Source organism: Corvus moneduloides, chromosome 2 (genome assembly GCF_009650955.1).
Source record: "Corvus moneduloides isolate bCorMon1 chromosome 2, bCorMon1.pri, whole genome shotgun sequence".
Taxonomy (NCBI): Eukaryota; Metazoa; Chordata; class Aves; order Passeriformes; family Corvidae; genus Corvus; species Corvus moneduloides.
Genome location: NC_045477.1, coordinates 98041529 through 98054165, shown reverse-complemented (window position 1 = coordinate 98054165; position 12637 = coordinate 98041529). Strand labels below are relative to the sequence as shown.

Here is a 12637-nt window from a genome sequence, read left to right as displayed (position 1 = left end):
CCCTCTGATTTCACTCCAGTATGGATCAGGGATCACTCCACAGCAATCACAGGAACCAAGCCCATGGGAGACATGATTTTGGTGAACTTTGTTTTTCCTGTCTACAGCACACACCCCATTTAACCCTTAAACACTAAAATTGGAATCATCTTTGTTTGCATGTCCTGTGTCTTTTTAGTCATTTTCCATCTCTATCATTTGAACTTGTTCGATGGTATTTCCACCTTGAAAACATGCTAATATTAACATCTGAAGTATGGGGATAAACACAATTTGAGTGCCTGGATTTCTTATGACACTGCAGTTGGAGAGGGTGCCAATCTGTATTTCAGAGCAACTGTCGGACAGGCAGGTTGTCACTGGACTTAATTTCAAGACTTCATAAAACTGCTGCATTTAGGAAAAAACATTTAGCTATGTCAATTATATTTTGACTTCAGAGGCTTGCAACTATTTCACGGCAGAATGCTGAAAAAGAAACAGCTGTGTCTATGATGGAAAGCAATCAGATATTCATACAAGTATATTGGTTAAAAAAGCAAACATTAGAGGTAACAGAATGTCCATTTTTAAGTAACAAGAGGAGATTTTTAATATCTATCGAGGATGTCAATACTTTTTTTTCCAGATTTGTTGATCACTTACTTGTTTGAAAATAAGGATCACATTCTACCATAGCCTTTCTTTGCAGGCAAATGGGCTGGATAACAGCTACAGGCATTTTTCTGCATGAGGAAATTGAATAAAGACAGTTCAGGCTCCTCTCCAGAGCCAGGGACCAGCCGCAGAGCCAGCCGCGTTGCCCATCAAAGTTGCAGCTACAATTGATTTAAAATAACTCAGCAGCAATTATTCCACAATAAAACCTGATTTCTTCTTTGACGATGTTACCCGACGCTAGGCTGTAGTTGGTGTTGTCAAGGCATGGAAGCCCCTTACCTCGGGGCTGGTGTTTGGGACCCGAGGAGTTCCCAGCACCCTCAGTGTGGAGCACTCCAGGCGAACCGCTGGGGGTTTTTTAATATATATTTTTTAAAATCTGGGGTTTCTGAAGCGGCAACTTTCAGGTCAAACGCGGCAGCAGAGTGTCTACTGTACTGACCCAAGAGTCCTGGTACGGGCTGGGGAAGGCTCCGAGCCCCTCTCCGCCAGCCCTGGGTTGCGATCTACAACCCTGCAGTTGCGGCCGGGGGCCGCTGCCCGCCGCCCACAGAGCGGGGGCACCTCTCGCCGGGCGCGGGGCTGCGGACATCCCCTTCTCCCCGTGCTTCCCGAACACCTGGGGCAGGATTAGCCAGTCTCAGGCATTCATTGTCGTTCTGCAAACTAAGTGTCGGAAGCCCCCACAAAGCAACAAAAAAAAAAAAAAAAAACCTGCAAAGAGGAAAACGCTGTAATCAAGCAGCAGAGCTTTGGGGGTTTGGAGACGAGTGTGGAGAGAGTTAGGATCAAACGGGATTTAAATGTAAACAGCAGTCACTGCATATGATCAATAATCACCCCGTGTGCATTCCTCTACTCATTTAACACCGGCTAGGACAGTGCAAATATTGCAAGTGAGTACCCGACAAGGAAATCAGCTGAGCACGTGTTTAAACTGTGGTTAATTATTAATTTGAACAATTCTTTGCAATTAAATGTTTCGTTTAATCGCCTCATATCGACTTGTCTAGGAAGCTACATGTCTACCTTCCAAAACGATAATGTGGGTGTAGACTTTTTCTGGGGAATTTGGTACAATTCATACAGTATCATTCGTGCAATGAATTATCATCTTTACTCTTCTTGCTTCGTTCTAACCAGCTGAGGTAACGAACAATTTTTCGTGTAAATACTTGGGACATTTTTTAGATGTTCAAAGGAAATTTGTCAGGAAGGTCCCTCAAAGTACAGGGGGAAACCACATCTCGGTGAAGATACGAGTCTTGGAAATGTGAGTTCAAAAGGAAGAGCAGCTCATGTTTTGAATGGTAACTTCCAAAGGAGTTAAATGCGACCAATATTTTCCTGCTACCACTCATAATCTCTTGTCATGTCCTAGGCGAGTGGGCTCCACCCTTTGCAGTGGGTCTGGCCACCTCATTGCACGGTTCCTCGTTCACCCTACGGAGTTTGTGCTTCTGCAGCTGCCTGCTCGCTGCGTCTGTGGTCTTTCCTTCCCCTGCCGCCTCCTCCTAAATCAAATCCCTCGGGTCCCGCTGTAGAAAACAGTCCCTGAAACCTCGGAACCTGCAAAGTCCTTCTTTTCCTTCCTTCCTTCCTTCCTTCCTTCCTTCCTTCCTTCCTTCCTTCCTTCCTTCCTTCCTTCCTTCCTTCCTTCCTTCCTTCCTTCCTTCCTTCCTTCCTTCCTTCCTTCCTTCCTTCCTTCCTTCCTTCCTTCCTTCCTTCTTTTCAGATTTGGAAGAGCAATGACAAGTTGAATGAATTAAGAGCCTTGGTTTCTCCGTACACACGGCAATAAGACCCTTTCAACAAGCCATCATATTTGTCCTTAATTTCGACTTTCCCAAGCGCTGCTCTCATATTCCACTGTTTGAAATGTAGGAAGATTTAGCATAATTTGGAGGTCAGATTTCTAAATAAGCCTACTTTAAATAACAAGCCCACACGGGAGATTGTCAGTATCTTTATTTTGTATACAGTTTACACACTGGCACCGCTTTTTAAAACCGTATATGTGGGTTAAAACTCAATTTTACAACCCCCATTTATATGAGATGTAGGTTTGACATCTGTTTGCCAGAGTGTTTTGCACTTAGCCTAACACCCACTATTAAATGACAAAATTGTGGCAGGCTGTCAAAGCCAGCTGACTGACAGCTGCTCTACTTTACAAAAAAGCCCCATTCAAATATTTGCAGGGTTGAAGCTTTCTGTAACGCTGTCGCCATTCTCCCCGTTATTTAGCATGTAAAATATAAGTCAAAGTTTTAAAGCTGCTTTCCAAAATGTTGCCATTTTTCCATATAAAAAGAGCGAGCGGTGGTTGCTGGCGGGGATCCAGCGCCGAACGTATTGGGTGGATATTTCGCTGGGTCCCCGCGTTCCTCCTATCTGCACAAACCCGATAAAACTGTCATTTAGCAGCGTTTCTTAATATTGCAGCTAATTAGAGCCGGCGTGTTATTGAAGTGAGAGCAAAAATCCACTTAAAAGAGAGGGGAGGGAGGGGGGTGGAAAAAGGAGGGAGGGGAATTTTCCGTGCAGGCAGAGGTACGCAACCGGGCACGGCTCACAGCGAGACCCCCCCGGGAAAAGGGACGGGCTCTGGGGAGGGGACACTGAGGGCATCCCGGCACTCCCGCAGCGCCCTCCCCCCCCCCTTTTCTGCCCCCCCACCCCCCCAGGGGTCCTTCTGGGCAGCTCTGGAAGGACGTGCAAGGAACGGCGCTAGGGGAGGGCGAGAGCTGAGCCTTGGCCGAGATCTCTCCCACTTCTAGCCCCACGGATGAGGATGTAACATTTAATTCAAGTCATTAAACAGGTTTCCCTGTTCCCCCTCCAAGCATCAATACGAGTCTGTAAAGGGCAACGGTGGCTTAAACTTAAAAGCAATCTGCTTTTTATTCCAACATCTCTAATGTTTGTATGTGACTGAGCAACTCAAAATAGCTGACGAGGTAATCCCTGCATGCTAAGGAGCCTTTGCAGCAATTGCTGGGGTTTATTTGAAACTCGGGTGCTTCCCGCAGCTTTTGCGAGACAAGCAAGGCTCTGGCTGGCAAGCGAATCGGAGGTTAATGTTGGGGGTGGGGGGATGTATGTATTAATTTATTTTTTGAACGAAGACTAGATCCACCCCCTAATAAAAGGAGACAGTCCGGCCATAGGAAGGCGGCTGCCCGCGGTGTCCGTTCCCAGCGCTCTGGCGCCGGCACCGTTGACCCCCCCAAAGGGTACAGCCCCGGCAGCCACGACCCGCCTGGATGCTACAGCCGGCTCCACCGGCGGGCAAAGCCAGCCCTCTGCTCCACTCCTCCCTCCCTCCCCGCCGCACATCCTCGGCACAGACGGGCAGGCACACACCCGCACAGCCGGAGCAGAACGGAAATCGGGGCACTCTCAGCTTTACCTGAGAATCTTTAGCTGATTTGTGTCCATTTTAATAACCTCTACCGACTTTCTTTCCTAGAGCGGTTGTCGTGTTGGCAGAAAGGGACTGGGAAAGAGTATTTCGGGGAGGGAAGAAAAAAAAAAAACATGCAGGCGCTGTCTAGGAAAGGGAAGGTGATGGCAGTGAACGGTGCAGGGGGGAGGAAGAGCGGACCCTCCGCAGAGATCCTGAGCGGGGAGGGGGAGGTTGACAAAGCCTGGCTCCATCCCGAGGGAAGGCCGGGAGAGGGGGAGCGAGAGGGCGGAGGGGCTCTGAGTCTCCCTGTGAAATTCAAGTTTATTGTCAACAAAGGAGGGTCTGACCAGGCTCGGAGCCTCCGCTGTCCCGAGCTGTCGGAGGCAGAGTGCGGCGGGGGGCGCGGGGTCACTGGGCGGCCGGGGACCTTCAGGGTACGGCGGGGAGGGCAGGAGCAGAGTCCCGGGGCGGCCGAAGCGGGCGGTGAGGGACGAGAGGAGGCGCGGGGAGCCCCACGGCGCCGCACAGGTGCGGGAGGCAGCACCTAGGGGCGGCTCTTCACTTCCAGGAGGCATCTCTCCCAGAGAAAGGGGCAGGGGACAGTGGCCCAGCAGGAGCGGAGAGGCAGAAATGCAAGATTAGAAGAGAAAGTGCGTGTGAGAGAAGGAAAGGGGAAGAGAAAGAGGAGGAAGGCTCCGGGCTCCACCTCCCCGCTCGGCGCGGCGCTCCAGCTGCTCTCAAACCAACTGCTCAATTCTATTCACTGCCGCGACGGAACAAAAAAGTGGCTATTTATTAGAATACTTGTTTGGTATTGTTCGGTGCCACACAAAAGGCGTTTCATTATGTTGGGGTGGGGAGAAAAGCCCCTCTCCTTTTTTTTCCCCTTTCCTTTTCTTTTTTTTTTTCTTTTCTCTCCAGACCGAAACAATAACTTGAAATTGTCTTTAAAGTCTTTTCTATCAATAATAAATTTCATTTTCTTCTCTGTCTCCCGCTCTCCCTCTCTCCCCCTCTCCTGTGCAGTGTGTATGTGTGTGCGTGCGCGTGTGTGTGTGAGGGGGAGAGAGAGAGAGCGAGTGAGCGAGAGAGCGCGAATGGTGAGTGTGCGTGTGTCGCCGGGCACTCGTGGCTCGGGCACAGCCGCCTGGGAGCTGCGGCTGGGCGAGGGGCGAGGAGGAGACCGCCGGCTCCGTGTCGCGCTGCCCTGCACCTGCGGGCACGGTCGGAGGAAAGTGTGAGCTAGGCTAGAGCAGAGGAAAAAACCAAACCAAAAAAGTAATAATAATAAGGCTGCCCCTTCAGATGATATATTTGGGAGGAGGCTGGAGCCGGAAGAGCAACTGTAAGTGTGCCTCTAACTTTTGAGGGGGTCTTCACCCTGTCTCGGGAATGGAGGAGGGGAAGCTGGCGAGGGGAGGGCTTCCAAGTTACTTTTGCTTCAAGGAGGGAAGAGCCGTTTGCAGTCACTGGGTTATCGGCTGTGACACGGATTTGGGGGGTGCGGGTGTGGTGTGACAGCGTTTTGGGCTGCCCCCCTCCGCCTTCTGGGGAAGACGCCTCACTGGGTTTTGAGGCGGGGGAGGAAAGCGGCGGCCGGGCAGGGGCAGGGGGCTGCGGGAGGGCTGGGGCGGGGAGGGCGCCGGGGGCGGCGGCGCTGCCTCCCGAGCGCGCAGTGCCCGCTCCCCTTACACGTTCAAAAATTAACATGTCGGTGCGCGGGTGCCATTTAGTGAAAGGTGTCTTGGGCAAAGAATCAATTTCGCTGTGACTGACCGGAGGGCTTGGCTGCATTAATACTGCCAAAAAAAAAGGGAAATCAATAGGCAGAGCAGCCCTCAGCTATTACAACTAATTCCTGCTTAATCTCTCCCCCTCGGAGAGAGCATTCACATGGGCTTCCAACACTGCTAATGCGGCCGGGCTGAGCCCGGCTCGATTTTCCCAAGGAATGGGGATACCCGGATCCGATCCTCTGCGAAAGTGACAGCTGCCGGGACCTCTCGACAGGGAGGTTGTGCCCAGCCTCTCGAAGCCAAGCCCCAGCCCAGAGGTTAGGGCTATCTGGCGTGGTCCCACCCAGGGTCTTACCCTCCCTCCCCAGCTCCAAAGTGGCTGTAGAGTTTTTCACTATTGCTATAAAGTATCGGGATATTAAAAAAAGTGAAATGGATTTTCCCTCTCATAATTGACGGTGGTATTTGGGGTCGATCAACAGGCAATGCAGCAAGGTTGTACATCTATCGATCAGGGAGGGGACGCGTTTTGGCTGAATCTCTTTTCAGAAACAGGTGTTTAAACATGATAGCGGCTCCAGTCAATTAACCCATTAAAACCCCGTTTTATCGCATTGATTCCGCAGGCTGCCATAAAAGGTTATGTTTTGAAAGCCTCTTTGTTAAGGGGGGTGGGGGTTTGGATGGATGGATGGATGGATGGATGGATGGATGGATGGATGGATGGGGATAGGGAGAGTGGTTGCAAATTGTCCCCAAATGCCCAGTATGGAGCAGGCAGTGAGATGCCGAACTACCGTTTCTTCCCACCAAGCCAGGCTGCCCCAGCATCTCAGCGCGCCCCGTCTTCGCCCGCCGCTCCTGGTCCCGGCTCCGTGGAGGAGCAGAGCGGCCGCTGCGGGCCCGGGGGGCTGCCGCCATCCCCTGCCCGCCTTGGGGCGCCCGGCTGCGCAGACCCTGAGGCAAAAATTGACACATCCACCTCGAGAAAGGCATCTCCCGTGAGGGCTGCACTTCCCACCCGGGGAGGAGGGGTCCGGCCGGGGGCGGGGGCTACCGCCCTGCACCTGCTGCGGGCCGGGTCAGGCTGTGGGTGCAGCTAAATTGTAGCCCCAGCTATTTGCAAGCGCTTTTCCTAAAACAGGACAGTCTATGAACAACCTGCCTCCCCCCTCCTCCTCGGCCCCAGCACCTTTTTCAGGTTTGCCAGTCTTTGCCGTAAAGTATGTGTTTGCTAATGGTGTCAGTACCGGGTTTTTTTTACTATCCCCCTTTACGGTGACTATCAGAGAATCCGTTTGAGAATGTGAAGTATCAGTCAGTGATCTGCTGAAAAACAGGTAACAAACACCCCTTTTCCAAAAGGCAAATAAACACGGGATCTCGACACCGACCAAGTAACCAGGATGTCCCGTTGGGGGGAAAGAAACCGGGTTTTTCTCTTCCCTTCACTGGGGTTCGCTATCCGCCTTCCCATGGCCAGAATGCTGCACTGGATGGAGCAAGAGGATCATGTATTTCCTCTGGGTACCTTTATTTTCCAGACCAGCGGTCTGAGATTATTTAGATGTTTGTAGATTTGCCCTTGTTTGCTGTTTTCTAAAATAAGCACTGAATGCGCGACCGAAAAGGTTTGAAACCGTGTCAAAGTGATGTTTTAATCTCATTGAAAGGTGTATTAAACGAGAAGATGTAATTTGTGTGGGATGTTTCGATGAAAGGAGAGATTGGAGTGGATGATACTTTCGCTCTTCTGTGAACCTCATGTCACATTTATATTGAAGCCTGTGTAGCTAATCTAATTTGCAATAACAGGATGGCCTGCAAGAAAGAAGCTTCTATATTATTTAGGGCTTTTTCTTACCTCGTTTATTTTTTTTTTGCACAAATTCATTCTGACTTGCCCTGAATGATGCCTTTGCAATTTGGGGATAACTGACGAGGATGCAAACCAGAAATATTGCCTTTATGGTGTTCTGAGCGACGCGCCACAGACATAACTACCCAGGTTGCCCTGCTATAAATGGGATGTCGCATTTGGGCTTGTGAAGCTCTTTTTCCGTGACTGACATTTCAGCAGTGCAGTTTTAAAGATTAACTGGGTAATAACTCCCCTTGTCGTTCTAGTCCGACAGACTCTCCATCGCCGCAGCTCTTCCTTTTCCTTTAAAAGTTTTCAGTTACAAAATTAAACTTTTAAAATATTTTTCTTTTGGTGGAAAGTAAATTGCTGGGTAGGTTTTCTGTTGGTGGGGTTTTTTTTGTTTCTTGGTATGGGTTTGTTTTTGGTTTTTTTTTCTAAAGGGCCACTCGGTAACTCGACTGTAAAAGGTAAATGGTCTGGCTATCCTTTTAGGTAGAAATCCCAAACCATAAAAAATAGAACAGTGTAAACCCTCATCTCCCGCGAGATGCTGTGCCATCTGATCAGCACATATTCCCGGCATGTGCCTTAGTACTAATAACTTTAAAAGAAATTTTAAAATCTGGACAGACTTTAAAATTACAACTTTTGTGTAATGTAAGAAGGTGTATTCAGCCTGTTAATTACAGGGAGTTGTGTCATTGGAATGTTATCAATTACCTATTCAGTTTTACTGTAATTACTAACAAAATTAGACAAGGATGGATCACAATACAGGATATTCCTCTTTCGGAACAATACTGTGCTGGAAATCGAGCTGATGCGTAGCATAAACAAACATTTTAGAAAATGCTCCTGCTGGCAAAACTTCGTAAAGACACGATTCTGTTTTTTCTACCGACTCAGAAGTCCCACCGAGCGAAGGATCGGGGCTGTTCCAAGCCGAGGGGGCATCCAGAATGTCCTGCCGGGAAGAGGAGGGGGGAAGCAAATCTCTGCTTAGGCGCGGTCTGACCGTCCCGCCGTCCCACCGAGGTGTGCCTCGCCTTTCCCTTGGCAATGTCTGTCCCGGGAGCTGGGCTGCGACGGGACACCCCCGGCACACCCGCCCGCCGGGACCCGCTGCCGCCTTGGGGAGGCCGCCGGCTGCTGCGGAGATCAAATGTGCGGGGAGATCGATAGTACTTCTTTTAGGCGCAAGGAAAATATAAAGCTCATTTTCAAAGCCAGTAAAAACTAGAAAGGAAGGAGAGAAAAGAGGAAGGCTGGGATATACAAACTCTTCGGAAAGGGGCAATTTATCGACACTGCGGAGAGAGCGGTGATGCAGAATTCCTTTAGAAAAATGGCTCCAGCCGCCCTTTTATCTGACACAATAAATACATAAATAAATGGAAGTTCCTACACGGAGCAGCAGCCTGCCCTCTGGCCGCTTTGATTTTGCCCGGAGCAGGCTGGCCCTGAGCACACCCCTGTGTTCCGTGTCGCGCCCCCTGCCCAGCACCCGCGCCCCGCAGGGAGGGCGGCTCTCGGCAGCCGAGCCTCGCCAGCCCAGTTGTGCAGAGTACCTGCCTGCTCTCATTAGGACTTCAGAAACCCTTCGGTCCCGTCCCGTACCACCCTCGGCGTTCCCCCGCTGTGCTCCCGACTTTGCCCAGGCGCACCCCCGCAGGACAGTCTCGGTGCTGGTGTCCCTGATTGCCCCCTCCCCTCGTGCTCCCAGCGTGGCGGCGGACGACCCGTTGGTTGGGATGGAGATAGAGGGAAAGCGGCCTGTGAGCCACTGACCCCGGCCCGAGCCGCTCCGGGGAGCCGCAGCGAGGTCCCGCAGCGGGGCCGCCGCTCGGGTCGCGCTGGTGTAGCAGCAGTCCGGGCTGTCTGGGAGCGGCGGCCGGGAGCGGGGCGGCGGCCGGGAGCGGGGCGCGCCGAGGCGGCGGCAGGACAGCCCTTACTCTCCTCACGCTTCCAGTTGGTTGGCACGGCTCTCCTGGGCGAAGGGGGGAGACATTTCTCGTCAGGGAATTTTAGCCCTTTGCATCCCCCCCCTTTTCTTTTTCCCCCTTCCCTTTCATTCATAAACCTGGTGGCTATAGACGCAGCTTGAATATTGACGTCTCTTCCCCCAACTGCTCCTCCGTTAACCCAATTACAGAATTCATCAAGAACTGTGTTGAATTATCTCTTTCCATACAGTATCAGCATTAGCCTAATTAAAAGCTATAATGTCTGATATAATGATTAAATCGTTAGCTCTGCTGTAGGGAAGCAATATTTTGTTTTCCCTTCAATTAGAAGCTGATTGAGGTTTTCAGAGCAGGTCAGCTGTGAAATTTGAATTATATGTGTGAGTACCGTTCACAGGGTGAGCCCCTACTCGAAAGCTCCAGAGATTCTCCATACGCTTTTACCCACCAAGCTGAGAAAAGACAACAAAACACAGAGAGGCCGTAGCTGATTTGGGACTGGGGCTGTAGGATTGCACAGAACGCTGGAAAAGAAAGCGAGACTCTATTCAGGCGCCCTTTTTCCAACCATCCCATCTCGACTGGGTATCAAGCAGGTCGTGTTGAAGGCTGTGGTCCCCGAGTCGCCAAGTCACCGAGGCGGGAAAATGCTTTCCCTCTCTCCTTTGCCTGCCCTCCCTCCCGGTTTGCTCGCTTTGGCCCAGGTAATGGCACCCCGGTAGCAAGGGAGTGCTTTGCATTTCGTGCCGGCTGGCGGGTTTTGGAGTGAAGTGCCAGAGGAGCTGCAAGCGAGCGCACTCCCTCCCCGCCTCACGTTTCAGACAGGGCTGGCGAGGGACCAGGCAGGATCTTTCACGAGCGTCTCCCCACGGCATCGCCCCGGAGCGGGCTGGCGCTCGCCGGCCCCGACCCGGGGCGAGGGCGAGGGAGGCACGGCGGCAGCCAGCAGACGGCGATCGCCGCCTGCTCCGGGGCGCCCGGTTCGGCCCCGCCGCCCCGCTGCCCCCTCCTCGTCTGCGGGGGCACAGAGCGCACAGCGTCGGCCGGGCCCTCGGCGGGCGACCCCCACCCCGAGGGGGCGGCCCTCCAGGCTCAGCAGGGCGCGGGGAGAGGCACCGCCCGCCGGGGCGCGTCCCACCTCGCAGCGCGGAGATGGGGGGGAGCCGTGGCCGGGGGCAGGCACTTGTCACTGCGACCGGCCTGCGAAAAGCCCTCGCCGGTACTTGTCCCCTCTGCAGGCCCGAGGGGAGACCGCTGCCGCGGCCGGACATTTAGCCCTCTCCGGTTCTGCTCCTAGTGCGGGACCTCCTCTCCGCCTCCCCTCTGACTTTCCTGCAGCGTTCACCCAGCACACACCACACCCCCGGCCGCCCCCACCTACTCCCTCCACCACCCGACTCCTGGTTCTTTGCAACCCCCCTTTCTGCAGGGGAAAGTCCAAGGACCTCTCATCTCCGGGAGCAGCCCCGGCCTGCACCACCACCCCAGCCCCGCAGCCCTGTCAAACGACACTCGCCAGTGCTTGACCTCGTTCCTTGTCCCGTGAATCGGGATCTGCACTACCTTTACCACTGTCTGCCCCCCCGAACTGGCTTTTACACCTTCCTCCCCCCCCCGTTCAGTCGATAGACACCCCCTGGCCGAAGGTGAGCGGGGTACACCTGGGCCAGAGGCAAGAGGGACTCACGGCAGCAGCATATCCTCGCTCCCTGCTCTCTGTCCGCGTTTCTCCCCGCTACCGCGTTCATGGTAGTTTGGCTGCTTCTAGGGGAGGGAAGGGGCATTCTCTGTTTATTTGCCGGGGATCAGGAAAAAGAGGTAAAAAGTCCAGGAGGGGGCAGGCCCCGGGAGGGTGTGGATTAGCAGCTTCCTGTGCACCAGGGAAGGGAAAGTTCAGCCTCGGGCACAGTTTCCCTGTACGTGAGGGGGAGGGAAGCTGGTGTGTATGCCCAATTCCCAGGGATAAGGGTGTGTTCCCACGGGGTCCACCGGCTGGCAGGACGCATAGGACTCATCCGGAAAAGAATGCCCCCCAGCGATTCCACCCATTTATTTGTCAGGAAGTCTTTAGGTGCCTTTATATCAAATTTCAGGGGAAAATACCACTAGGGCCTTGGGTGGATAATGTGCAAGCCATGACATCTTATCTCGCAGTTTTTACTCCTCATCTTCATTTGGCCGTCGAAGTGGAAACACGCCTTTCTGCAGTAACCTTCTCCTCGTCTCCCTCCCCTCCTACCCTAACCAATTATATTTTTAATACATAATTTAACAATCACAACGGCCTCCCTTGTTTTGCCGTGGCAGGTATGGCAATTTGAGAAACTCTCAGCTGGAGAAGCGCGCGTGTGTTCCTGCACCGTCTTCCATGCCCTCTTTGCACCCTTAGGTGCACTGGGAGAGAACAGTCTCCTCCCAAAAGCACCGGCACCAGAGTTACTAGCATCACTCAGGCTGAGCTCAAAGGGCCTAGAAGCAGCCTGAGCCTTTGGCCGTCAGAAGCGGAGAGGCACTTTCGCCTCCCCAGCAAACCTAGATTATCATGATGAGATCACTATTTCATGACGAGTCACTGGAAATGAGAAAAAAAGTCTGATCCTAGCCCAGTGCCTAAGGCTGGTGCTTTGTACACGGTGCATACTCCTCCTGCAGAAAACTTCTGGTGGTAATAACAGTAATTGGGGGAGTTGCAGCGTGATTCCAGCCTTGGATGGCCACTAGGGTCAGGAAAATTAACACGGACCGTGAAAAGAGCAGGCATGCTGCGTGTCCCTTTCTCCACCTGGTGAAAGATGATGGGGGTGGCCGTTTATACATGCGTGGGCATTTGTCTGATGGACTTGCCATTCCTATGGCTGCAATTAAAGACTGCAGCATGAATTTCTGTGTGGACCATTTTCTCCCCCCTATAAAATAACTATAATCTCACAGGACAGCCAGGGCACAAAGGTAGTCTTTTAATATTTTCAAGGGGAAAAAATCATGCACCTGTAGTTACTGTATA

The 12637-nt window shown here is 52.4% G+C and overlaps 1 long non-coding RNA gene across 1 annotated transcript in view; it reads left to right on the top strand.

The window, feature by feature from the left end:
* Window positions 1-5144: 5144 nt before the first annotated feature.
* LOC116440150 overlaps window positions 5145-12637 on the top strand; it is a 32038-nt gene continuing 24545 nt past the window's right edge. The window contains exon 1 of the long non-coding RNA XR_004238428.1: window positions 5145-5414. This is a non-coding gene — a long non-coding RNA (uncharacterized LOC116440150). The remainder of the gene's footprint in view (window positions 5415-12637) is intronic.